Source organism: Lepisosteus oculatus, chromosome 4 (genome assembly GCF_040954835.1).
Source record: "Lepisosteus oculatus isolate fLepOcu1 chromosome 4, fLepOcu1.hap2, whole genome shotgun sequence".
Lineage (NCBI taxonomy): Eukaryota > Metazoa > Chordata > Actinopteri > Semionotiformes > Lepisosteidae > Lepisosteus > Lepisosteus oculatus.
In genome coordinates this window covers 43,231,281-43,244,781 of record NC_090699.1, presented here as the reverse complement: position 1 = coordinate 43,244,781, position 13,501 = coordinate 43,231,281, and the positions used below count along the sequence as shown (strand labels likewise).

The following is a 13,501-nucleotide window of genomic DNA, read 5'->3' as shown; positions in this document are numbered from 1 at the left end:
CAGAATAGTCACCCTGGGCCTATACAGTAAGTAATTTAAAATAAGATTGTGCCTGCCATTGTTAACAACAACATTTTCTAGTCATGTTAAGAGGATATGACACAAGAATGACTCAGCTTAAATTCATCCTGCTTGCCAGCTGTATATTACCCAATCACCTAAATATCTGCACTAACCTGATGGTAGATTTTTTTGGATTTGCCAGAGAGTTCTTATTCCCCACTCTGTAGGAACGTACTAATGGGATTGAAATATATGATTTATGTTGAAGTGAACCTTTTTATTTGATCAATATGTAAGTCTTTTTTTATCATTTCTTTTGCTGCTGCTACAGTAGTTGCTACTATAGATTAAATTTTATACAAGTGTCCAGACTGTTTAGACATTATAAAACAGGAAGAGCTGAGAATCTGAAATAGATTCCTATGAAATCCAATACCTCATCCAGTACCTCATAAGGAGTTTTCCTTTAAAAGTACTCCATACTTTCTTCATATATACTAATCCCTAACCCAGGATTTCTAGATATTTTATAAGGATATTCTGTTAAAAAATCTCAAAGAAACATATTACATGCCCCACTAATATCTCCTGAGGCTACTGCAGAAAATCTAACATGGTTGTTAAATGAAATCTTTTTTTGTCTAAAACCATATTATTTTTATAAACACTATCTAGTTATCTATATAATTTAAACCCAGGAAAAAGCATTTATAATTTTACTTCCGTACAGTAGATGTAACAGGAGTAAGATTGATTTGATTTGCATTTTCCTGGCTCAGTTTTGCCCTACTTTTGTGTGCATGACACATTTGGAACATTCCAAATTGCTGTGTACAAAGATATTATTTTATTGAAATAAATAAGACATTCAACACTTTTTCATCTCTTTTTAAAAATAGTTGCCCAGCCCAAGACTGGCATCATGACAGATTGTGGCATAACTGTTACAAAGGCTGGATCTCATTTTTCACTTTTGCTTTGTTCAATAACTTTAATATAAGAAACCACAAAATTTTCAAGAAACGTGCACTTGTGAGTTAACAACAGCAAATGTGATGTGTGAACACATACATTGGCAGATACAGAAGGTTCAGCAATGTTAATCACGATGAAGAGGATGCTAAATCCAGAATCACAAAGAAGCCATAGCTCCAGGACAAAGAAGGTGGAATACATTTTGGAAATGGTTCTCAGGAATTCTAATACTACTACTACTACTAATTCTAATTCCTTACACTTATATAGTGCTTTTCTGAACACTTCACTCAAAGTGATTTACAGGTAATGGGGACTCCCCTCCACTACCACCAATGTGCAGCCCTACCTACAATGCTACAATAGCCATAGTACACACACACATTAGCTATCATAGATGGGGACTATTTGGAGGCCATGACTGGTAAAGGCCAATGGGAAATTTGGCCAGGACACCAGGGTAACACCCCTACTCTTTTTCAAGCAACGCCCTGGGTGTCAGGAACTCTGTTTTATGTCTCATCTGAAGGATGGCATCTTTTTACAGTATAGTGTCCCAGGGGCACTGGGGCATTAGGACCCACATAGACTGCATGTCTATGAGTGCCCCCTGCTGGCCCATCTAATATCTCTTCTAGCAGCAACCTTAGATTTCCCAGGAGGTCTCCCATCCCAAGTACTGACCAGGCTCACATCTGCTGAGCTTCAGTGGGATGCCAGTTGTGAGTTGTGGCTGCTGGTTAAAAATGCAACATTGATGTTACCAGAGTATTCAAGGTTCTTCCACTCTCCATTACTAGATTCCGGGAGTTATAATCTAATCAATGTAGCTGCCCCTACAAATCTAACTTAAGGAATAAAAATCACAGCTACAGTTGATGACGTCTAAGTACAGGAAAAGAGTTTTGAATCCCCGTTCTTTGCCTTGAGTCTTTTATGCAGGTAGCAAAAACATCATGTTATGTGTCAAGGTGCACCTGTTTTAACAGCATTATCTAATTGTCTGTCTTCATAAGCCAGTCTGGCTGATCCATAATCGAAATTGTTAGCTAGCGAAGGAGAATCCTGGTCAAGGTGTACATACGACTGAAACATCTCACTAGATAACAGACTACAAAATTAGGGATATCCAACTAGAACACGTCAGAGGAGAGGAGATGTCTGACAACCCTGAGAAGCAGAATTTAGCAGAAACAGAGAAAGAGGAGAAGAAGGACTGTGTACAATGAGTTTTAGCATCTCCAACTTTTGGATTCCCAGCAGAACAGAAGCGTGTTCGATATTTTGACACTAAAAGGACTAAATGATGGAAAAAGTTTTCATTTTTTTGGAATGACTTTTTTAAATTAAGTTTCCTTTATTAAAATCCATCAGCTGAAGTTTGTTTCTATGGATGCATTGTGTGTAGAGACCAAAGGTTTGACATAAATCAAGGGATTACCTGTAGAAGCTTCTTTATTTCCTCAAAATAGCTCTAATATTTCCCAGACAGAGACTTACCAATATAAATGCAATCTAGTATAAAGGGCTGAATGTACTATGTTAGGCTCTAGAAATCAATATAATTGTAAAAATAAAATAGTTTGAAAATATTAGTTGATTAATTTTGTGTAATAAAGTACACAAATACTTTTAAAATACAGTAGGTAGATCCCTTTTCAGGTCATAAAAGCTCATGGGGGGAACAGGTGCCACCATTTTTCACAACCATCCGACACTGGAGGTGGTCAACATTACCCCCAGAAGGATTAAACCATGGTACTAATTTGGAAAGCAGACTAAATGAACCTGGGAGCTGTCTGGAAGAAATTAGAACATGCTATATCATTTGCCTGGGATTGAACCCCAGACCTTCCAGTCAAGAGCTAGACACCCTTGCTGTCTGAGCTACTTAATTTTATACTGCACAATTACTCACAAAGTAACAGCTTAGGAGCTGCAGAGCTGCTATCAGTGGTAGTCTCAGTACAAGGTTAAATGTTTTACCACTTTTTATTGCTTTGGCTTCATCACAGACTACAGAAACAGTAAAAAATAACATTCATACCTACACACATAAGTTGTTATATCACCAGATTTGAACCCAGTTGAACCCATGTTGTATGAGATGTATAGATAAACAAGTCTTTAGCATACCTGAGGTTTGTGTACAAAACCTCTACCACCTATAGTATACTGTGTGTTTGCACATAAGCTAGTTTTTACTCATCAAATATTTATCCTCCTTTCTTAAATGTACCACATGGGCCATACCACATTACATTTTTGCTATCATCTCACTGAAATCTGTTTTTGAGTGATGAAAGATTCACTATTAAACCTATCTTCATCCCATCTACAATTTTGAATATAGAATCACTTTGGTATCTTATCGCTTAACATTCCTTTTACAGTCTCTAGATCATTTTGACTTATGAAAGGCATGCACCTTCCAGAATCCTGCATTTTAATGAGTGTTTTACCTTGCTCGGTAGATTGTGGAAACTGTTCTCTATTAATAGTAATTCACAAGTGCTGTCAAAAGAGGTGAAAATGACTACGTCACAAATTGTTCCTCATAAATTCTACAGTTCGGTGGTTCTTTTTTAAAGTACAGCATATTAAGAGAAAAGAAAATCTGTATTATTACAGTACATTTGTAAAAGGCAAAATGTCACAATCAATAATGCATCAGTATGCTGGGGAGAAACACCATCAGAATGTTGTGTACAATTTTATTGACATTGTTGCAGGAATATTGTACAGTACAAAGCTGTGATTCATATTTTTCTTAAGAGCTTGGATGTTAGAACACAAAGATTATAGACCTCTTCATGAATTAAGTCTTTCTAGAAAATGCAGAGAATCTCACCAAAAAAAGACTTGCACAGAAATTAGTTTATATTATACAGCAAAGCCAAAATAATTTTCATCTTGAACCTTGGTTATGTTTGCACATTTCCATAGAGCTATGGACAACACATTTTTGGCAACTGTTACAGTAATTAGCTGGAGGTAGCAGGTTTAAGCAGTTTCTTACAAAGCCAAGAAATCAAAAAGTTGAGGACATGGGACCACCTTGCAATCTATTGGTAGGTACCTGACAGTGCAGGGGCTTATAGAAAAACTAGTTCATCTTATTTATCACAGCTCTCCCTGCTGTGAGGGAGTAAGAGGGAAAAGATGGAAAATTGCAAGCCATACAAAGTCAATTTATTGCTAATGATGTCTGCATAAGCAGGTGGCAGAAAAGAGTCACTGGAGTTCCGCTTAATGGCCTCAAGAGTCAAACCTGGTATCTTCTCCAGGAATTTTCCATCAACTTGTGAAAGTAAAAGACTCCAGAATTGGTGTACGATTCCACTCACTCTTCCAAATACTACATATTGTGAATAAAGTGTTAACATGCAGTTTGTGAAAGCTGCTGCATTCCAAAACATAGAATGAGATCTTGAGAAACTAAAAGAAATGAGGGAGCTGAAAAATACAAGATTAAGCCACAGAAATACTGTAGCTCCCCAAAAGTAAACACTTACAGTAGATAGTCCAATAATAGCTTTTGCTCCCAAGTCCACTACACTCTAAAAATCCTGGGAGCTTGTTTTTCAAGCTGCTTCGTATTTGAGATACAATGTACCGTACTGTAACAGGCCAAACAGTGAGAGGTACTATATTAAGGGCTTTTTCGAGGTTGGGTGAGGCTGGGGCAAGTATTTAGAAAAAAGTAATTATCCCACAGACTGTGAGATAAAAACTCTGACCTTTTGTGCTCAAAGGAGCACTTTATGACTAGCATAAATAACAAGGGAGTGTCCATCAAAATAAAGCATCCACTGAATGATAACAGAGGCTCGGTTGGCCAACTACTTCTTGCAGTTGTCCTATTCCTGTTGCTGACATTCAGTATGTGCTACCTAGAGAAGTGAACCTACTACACAGATCTTTACATTGCTGTCCTGCTATTTGGAGATGGGGAGTGACAAAAACCTTCAACAACAAGAGTTCTTAATAATATATTTTTGCATAGCATTCTGCTCACTCTTTTGAGAAACAACACAGGTGATCCATAAAAAAACTTTTAAAGGATTGAAGGAGTATTGACTCAGTTATGCCAGGGTTTAAAAATACCCTTTGTTACAAAAGCGTAAAAATTCAATTTGTTTAGATAGTGCTTACTAAATATGCATTACTGTCAGCAAAGAAAATACATTATCAGGAAAATGCATCGCACGTATGCAGTGTGCATGCATGTCTGTTTCTCAAACGAAATTATGTTCTAATGAGTATTCCACTCATAACCTTGTCTTAATGGTTCTTATTTTCAGTTACAGCTGTGCAATGCATAATTTTGAAAAACTCTGGGGGATTTTTATTCTGACACAAAAGAGGTCTTTTTACTACTAGCAGTATGGAAATAGGACAGATATGCAGATTTTTTTAGAGTCTTTTGTTCAGCCAGCAATAATTCCTCTTTTTGCAGAATTCGAAGAATCACATCTGTAATGGATAGATATGCACTGGATCTTGGCAATAAAGATAGATCTTTTAATGAGTGTTACTAATGTGTGGGCAGTGGTGTTTGCTGTGAGAAGGAACGTTACCATGAGCTGCCAGTATTTCCTTCAGATCCTCATTTTTAGGGCTGGAATAAATCTTAATTAATGCACTTATTAAATCAAACGTACAGTATAATGGTAAACATTACCTAAAGTAAAAACAGCTTTGAAAAATAATAACTAACATCATAATTGGGACAAAACAGAGTTGCAAACACTGTCCACCCCAAGGATTTTAATAGTGTTTTCACAGGAAAAAATGTAAAAACACAATTATATCATTGTATGTACTGTTGAAAATGCTCAGCTTTACACACACATAAAATTCTGCATAACAGAATTTAAAAGCCATGCAATAAATACAATCAAGAATAAAAGAACACTGTATTTTGAAAGCCACAATTCACAAATCTCTACAGCTATATTTATATTTCATGACCTGCCTACTTATTTATTGTTTTATACACCCCTTATGCACATAAAATGGAATTGTCAGATGGCAGGCTGCTGATGTATTACAATACTACTTCCCTATAGTCAGTCCAAGGAGCTAAATTTCTTGAGGTGCTGAAATAGAACTGATGGTGATTTCACACCTGTGGAATATTTCGGTGTGTAAAACAACTAGGCAAAGTGTATAAGACTCTCTGAATATTTTTTTTCCTCCCTCTGCCAAAGCCTGTGAGCTACTGTAAGAGAAAACATTGTTCATTATTTTGAATAGGAAATCATACTGGATTTTGGATGGTGAAGTATCTGGCACTGAAGGTTGTAGCTAATCCGTATCTGTTATGTTATAGTTCACCATGACCTGCACGTGAAGGGTTAATCCTTTAAAGATCACTCAAATTAAATTACAGATTCAAAAGGTAGAACTATTCTTTGTTGAAGCAAACATATACTCAGTGAAAATGGCTAACTAGAGTCCTCAGCTTGTTTCAGGAAGAAATGAATAGAGACTTTTTCAAGCATGCAGTTAACCTAATGCATGTTGTATTTTTGTAAAATAACATTTTCTTTAAGAAATTTGTGATAAATGCAGAACAGAAATCATTATCATTACATTATCCCATCATGCCATAAGGATGCTCAGGACCATGTGCTTGTTTATACCTCATTCTGGACTTGTTATGTCTTCTTGCAAACATGACATGGATCATTAAGACTGATTTGTCTCCATTTAGAGAATGTAAATGTATTGCTAGGACACGGAAGTGAAGCACTAAGGTACAGGTTAGGCAGAAGGCCAGCTGGCACAATTAGAATTTACTCTCGGATCTGCAAGGACGTCACAGTCCTGGCCCAATTGCTTCTGTACCTTTCAGTTTCTGCAGTGCACGTCAGGCAAGAGAGCTTTCACCTGCAAATGTCTATAATGGATGATGCCTGACCTGGACTTGAGTTTAAATGCAATCTGTTACCATCAGAACCATGGCTACTTCTGTGCTTGTGATATTATGACACTTCTCCTTTTTCTGATGAGTTCCATATCGACCCACTACAAACCAAAATAGTCCTGGGTTAAGAATCTGAGACATGCGGATCAGAGGTTTCGTTTACAATGAGTTCGAGTAACAGAGGCATGCGCTTAATGGAAGTTAACTAATGTTCAGGAGGGATAACCACTGTACAATAAAGTCACACACAGCTGTAACTTAATTACCATCATTATGAAATTAGCTATATATATCAAACACACACTCCTATCTTTCCTCCACTCCACTGCCATCTTCCAGATACCCCTTGGTTCTCTCCTTCTGAATGGAATTCTAGCCTCCTTGAGGCTACCTATTAACCTACAGTATTAGCCAAGCAGGTTAAGCCAAACCAAGAGTATCTCACCATGTACTGTACTTCACACATTAACAAAGCATTCAATTCTTGGATGATGTTGTCCTTATTGAAAAGATGTTGACTCTGATTAAGCAAACAAAACACTATAAAGCTGTTTTCTTTTCCTTCTTTTAAAATGATTTACTAAGCAAATGCAAATTAAAGATCCCTTATGTGATGAGAGTTTTCCATTTGACAGGAGCCCTTTGCGAGTACAAGGACTGCTATCTCCAGTGCAATGAAATGCATTCCAGTCTGTCTGAATTTCCATCACTGCCTGGATTAATCTATTTTGTTTTTCTTTTTCAGAGGGATCTAAACTCAAAGATGCAGATGTGATCAGCTGCAAAGGTAATACACTGTGATCTTGGTCTGAATGTATAAGATATGAACAAGTGGATTGTGTTATGGTTTCCACATCATTGGAAACCGCTAAAGAACTTAGACCCTACGTGGTACAGCGGAAAGGGCAAGCAACAAAACTATAGTCTGAATTTACATTTGAGTACAAAGTTTTAATAACAAACCCATGGGAAATAACACTATAACATTGTCTATAACACAGTCTAAGGTCAAGGATATCAGGTGAGCAGAATATCAGGATTTACAAGTCCAAAGGCTTAAGACAAAACACTGAGTCCCTCCAAAACCAGACTTCGGCGATCACGATATAACCAAATATAGAGTCCCAAATCCCAAGACCAGCAGTGCTCCATACGAAGGCATCTGTCACCAGGAACCGGATACAAGGCCATCCACACAGGGTAAACCAGGACCCGGAAAACCAGGAACTTCGCAACCCAGGAACACGGAGAAACACTCACGAAGAAGTCCCGAACCCGGAATATCCGTGAGTCTATGCCAAAGATCCACAACCAAGAAACCAAAAGCTTAAGTACTGGAGCAAGTCCGACTGTACAAGCTGACATCGAAGATGTTACAAATCTGACAATGCTGAGCACCAAATACAGGGTTACTCAACCTTATATACAAGGAAGCAACCAGTAAACCAATTCTGATTGGCCACCGCATAATCAGCAACAGTCAAAGAGTGTTCTTGACAATTAGCGCTTCCTGTCAGATTGGCCTGTATTATGATATTGTGGTTCAGAATCTAATTGCTTGAAACAGTCAAACTATGTGATGTTGAGATATCATGCTAACTGCAGTTTTTTTTATTCTTACTATTGTTGTTTCATCTATAACAGAGTTGAGGTGCTGATGCTACTGCTTTTTGATCTTCTAAGATATAAAAGAAAATATTTGTTACTTTTATTCCTTGACAGCATTGGAAAAGCTTGAACACACTTTTTTACTACATACGAAAATCTGAGAATTTCCTGTTTGTCTGGGTATTTGATTTCAGAACTTCCTGCTCAAAGATCAGACACACTATGCTTCCGAACAGGAAATTTCCCTGTTTTTTCCTCTTATTGGATTTGTGGACATTCTCTCCACAAATTCATATCATAGACAAACATGACAAACAGGGTTATCTATAAACAAAAGCTATACAGAACTTGTTGGAAACACCTTAGTCGGTGATTAGAAAGGTGCTACTGTACATTGCAGACCTAAAAAAGTAGTACTGTATATAGAGGAGTCTACACTCAACAGATGTGAAACAAACCGTTAAAATGATACCAATGTAAAGATTTCACTGTTTCACAGTTAGTCTGGGAATTTGAGCTCACAAACCTCTGTTTTAAAGTCACGTGCTATTGGGGGGCTTGAGAAAAAAGCACATACTGTAACATTACACATAGTGTAGCACACACTCACTCACTGAGTTTGACAACAGTGGCTTGAACCATGAGAACAAAAGATGTTTCCAGGGCCTCTCCAACCAGAAGGTTTCATTCGACGTTGCTTGTTCTTCTTGTAGTATATCAAGAACATTTTTTGTTTGCTGTTGGGTATGTCAAGTTTTGTTAAGCATACAATACTAAAATCCAGGCTTGTTCAAAGCCAGGAGACGGCACGAATAATAAACACAAGGTGAGAGTAAGATGCAATGTGCGCAATCTCCTGTAAGGAGAAAGCCCTATTGTACATATAGACATATATATATGCATATAAATACTTCATATAAATGTAGCACGGCTGTCCATGCCATTGCGAACCATTCAGCCAGCATGGTCTTTACAAAGGCTTTTTGAAGCTTAACACCCCTTCTGTCAGGGTCTGGCTCATTAGTGCTTGGTACTGTGGTTGCCATGGGAACCAGGGAGCTTCTGTAGTCTCAAGGACACAGGAGATGCACAGGTGCTGGAGAAAAGAAGAGAAGGGGGGGGGGGTGCTTTACCAAGTACTGCCCACAGTGCACTGGCTGCCACAGTCCCACAGCACTAACTCCCAGAGACAGGTACACTCTTCTTAAAAGAGTGGAGTACAGTACTGCCTGCATGGTCCTGTTATTTCACTTCATAGTTTATGTCCGGTTATTCCTGGTGCTATTCAGAATATATCAAACAGAGTTGGAAAAAGCAAAGGAAAATTACAACTATTTTTGTCTGGCAGAATTATCTGATTTTACTACAGAAACTCCAGAAACTCTATACCACAGAATATCAGCCTGCATCCTTGAGCCTGATGTATAAAGCTAAGCCACCACTTACAGCATGAATATACTTCTGTATGGCCAGTTTTATCAGTTAGCAATGCAAAAAAGTTTAGAACATTTACAGAAATATTAAAAACAACTGAAATGTACTGACAAAGATTATCCAACTTAGTGACAGAAATGGAAAGTAAGAAGTTGCGTGTTTCTTACTGAGAAACATCTTTTCTCAAGGGGGTAGTAGGTGTTTGAAACAAACTGTTCTATTCCAAAGTAAAGAAGAAACAATGATTCAGCACTCTGCACTTTTATTTGTTGCTTTTCATTCTTTATATTGATTTCTGTAAATCAGATATAGGCCATTTCAGTTCTTGAGTTCCATACTCAATCGGTCCTTACCAAACTTTTCAAGTAGATCACTTAGTTGGAACTAATAAAATGATAAAATACCATGGTCTGACACCAGACATCATGACTTTAAGTCCCAAATATCTTTCATCTTCCCCATTGAAGGACTTTGAAATAACCTCCTGCCTTAATGATTTATTTTGACCTTAAATAGGATTAATTGAATAATAAATGACTTGATTGTATCTTAGGCTGCTGGGCAGTAGAGCAAATCAAGAATCACAGGCTGAATGAATTTCACTTTTCCAGTGCTTAAGAGGGAGGGTGGCCTCCGAGAATGTTTGATGAAGCTCTGCAAATTATAAGGTCTTAGAAAACACAGTATTGAACAGCACCATATGTTGTTATTTACATATTGGTACTTTGGTAATATAGAAATAGAATGGGAGAAAAGTATTTTTTTCCATTGTTTAAATCCTGGTATGTTTTAAAAAACAGTTGATTCGAAGTGTATCACACTCACTTAATATGATTTGGGTATCCTTAAAGGTTATTCTTAAGAATAGCATTTCATAGTTTTAGTAATGGTTTACTAATGATTCATTTTTGTTTGTGGATGGAAGCAACTGCATGCAGTATGGGGAATATATCTTCTGAAAGTATTTGTACTGCAAGCCAAAACTGCAGGATGATGACTCAACAGGTCAACTAAAACATAAGGCAAAGGTGTTTATCAGGAGAAGAAAGTGGGAAAGGTTAGACTGACCAAGTCAGTTTCCAGATTTCAATCCAACTGAACATCTTACATGCTGAAGAAAAATTAAAGTCAAAGTCGAAAAAACCACAAGAGCAGACAGGAACTCAAATAGCAGAGTTAAGAGTTTGGTGACCTCAGTTGGATTGCCGTCTTCCTGCAATTATTGCCACACAGGGATATGTGACTTTTATACTCTGAACTTTATTAGTACATTGAACACACAGTGTCTTTTAGTAAATAAAATATGTCATATTAATCCTTTGATCATGCATACAAATTACTTGACTGTAAAATAAAAATGATTACAGTTTAGGCTTTGCAGATACAGTTTTGAGAAACAGTGCATTTCAGAGTAACAAAACAATATACAGTATGTTGATAACATGGTGGCCTTAAAAATGATTAATAAGGAAGTCCTTTAGTGCAACACTGAGCAAAAGCTGTGCCAGAGATTGCTTAATCAATGTAATCTTACAATACTTATTGAAAAAAGTGAAAGTCAAGCATCAAGTCTAGTCTAACAGAAAGAGTTTGTGCTAGCCACAAACATTGTGAAAGCTGCAAAATCAACCTACTGTATAGGAAAAAGGTAAGGCAGCATGGTGGTACAGTGGCTAGCATTGCTGCTCTGTGTTGCTAGAGCCCTGGGTTCAATTCTAGAATTGGGGTGCTATCAGCATGCAATTTGTACTGTATGTTTTCCTTGTGTCTGTGTGGGTTTCCTCTGGGTGCTCCAGTTTCCTCACACAATCCAAAGGTATACTGTGCTGGTAGGTTAATTTGCTTCTGGAAAAATTGACCCTGGTGTACAGTAATTGTGTGTGTTTGAATCAGTGTGTGCCCTGCTTGCCATGATAGACTCTGGCTCCCCTGCAACACTGAATTGGATGAAGCGGTTTGGAATTGGATGGATAGAAATAGATAAAGACAATGTACACAGTACAGAGCAGCAAGATGAAAATCCATGGAGGGATCCTTTCATGGTTGATGATGGTTTTGATATATACTTATAATAAAAAATGGGTAAGAAGATAGAAGCAAGTTATTGTTTTTTTTTTTGGAGTGATTTTCAATGCCAGACCTGCCTCACTAGTCTAGGCTGTGTTGTGAGGCTGACATCTTTCCATCTACTCTGCTCCAGGACCTGCTTTTTCATGAAATAACAGGATCTGCAGGCCGAGAACAACACAATACAGAGTAGGGTTCTAGTCTCTAGTTTAAAGGTTCTTAATGTTGATATACTTTTGTTTAATCTGTTTTAGAACAGATGAAATAGATCTGTTTAGGACAAAAGAGCATCTCCAAAGGCCACAGAAATAATAATATAGTGCTGCAAAATCTGCAGACTGATGAAAATTCAAACTTCAAAATGCGTTTGGAACGTATCCGTCATCTTTCACAGTACATTAAGGATGGTCCCTTTCTTCAGAAGTGTGGTTCCTGAAAATTAGAGATAGTCCCCTGTGATACTCCTTGCCAGATGTGAGCCCTACAGCTACAGTTCTTTTTGTATTTTTTTTGGAGTATTCAATTTGTATACAAAAAATAACTTAACCCTGCAGCGCCATCTGGAAAATCTAATCCACTTTGAAAAAAAAACCTACATTATGTCCCTCTTTTGTGAACTATAGACCCTCAGATGTTGTGGTGAACAAAATACAGTATACACAAATAAAAGACAGTATGTCTCTTAAATGACAAACAAATGTCATAGAAGCTTACAATTTTATAAATGCTGTGTCTAACTACAAAATGATTAATTTTGTAAGTAATACAGTGCTCCAGGGATAGTCAGATACTGGATATTCCAATCCATTCCAGTGCAAGCCTTTGATAAAACCAGTAGTTACAATAGCTGCACATAAATCCTGTCTGGGAATGTATTCTAACATTCAATATTTGACTGTCCCTAATTTAGTGGTAATTAACATAACCAACATTAGCATCTACAGCTACAATTACAAGCTGTTTAACCACTGTTTACACTTAATGGAATTTATTTAAACTTGTTGTTCTGTGTTTTTTTTTCCAGTACAACACTTTGTTGTAATATACAGTACTGTACTAAACAATGAGATTTTCCAGGTTTTATTTGTTGGCATCTTTTTACTGTATTTACATTTACTGTAGGAATTTTAGTAATTTAGGAATGCATCATTGTTTCTGTCTGAAACGTTACCTCTCTGTGTTAAAATCTCCCTATTGTAAATGAAATAAAAAAATCTAGAATTTATAGCAAAAGGATTTAATTCTGAAATATTAACTACATCAGTTGTTCAAGTTAAATCTGTATTAACATATTTACAGTATATTAATAAAACACAACATACTGATGTGTTAGTTGGTTTTATAAAGTACTAGTCTTAGGCTGAAAGCTTGATTTTTAATTTTAATTCAAATTCACTGCTACAGTGTTTTATTAAGAAAAAAATACTCTAAATACAGAGATCTCAAAAACTACAGTAGTGAAATTATCTGAATGGTAAATGC

At 36.9% G+C, this 13,501-nt stretch overlaps 1 protein-coding gene and 1 long non-coding RNA gene across 2 annotated transcripts in view; one reads left to right on the top strand and one right to left on the bottom strand.

Moving 5' to 3' along the window:
• Positions 1-13,501, bottom strand: part of LOC102690192 (pro-neuregulin-3, membrane-bound isoform) — a 424,542-nt gene that overhangs the window by 106,130 nt on the left and 304,911 nt on the right. The window lies entirely within an intron of this gene.
• LOC138238428 (uncharacterized) overlaps positions 1-13,501 on the top strand; it is an 87,679-nt gene that overhangs the window by 21,314 nt on the left and 52,864 nt on the right. Inside the window, exon 2 of the long non-coding RNA XR_011189457.1 lies at positions 7,656-7,697. This is a non-coding gene — a long non-coding RNA (uncharacterized lncRNA). The remainder of the gene's footprint in view (positions 1-7,655; positions 7,698-13,501) is intronic.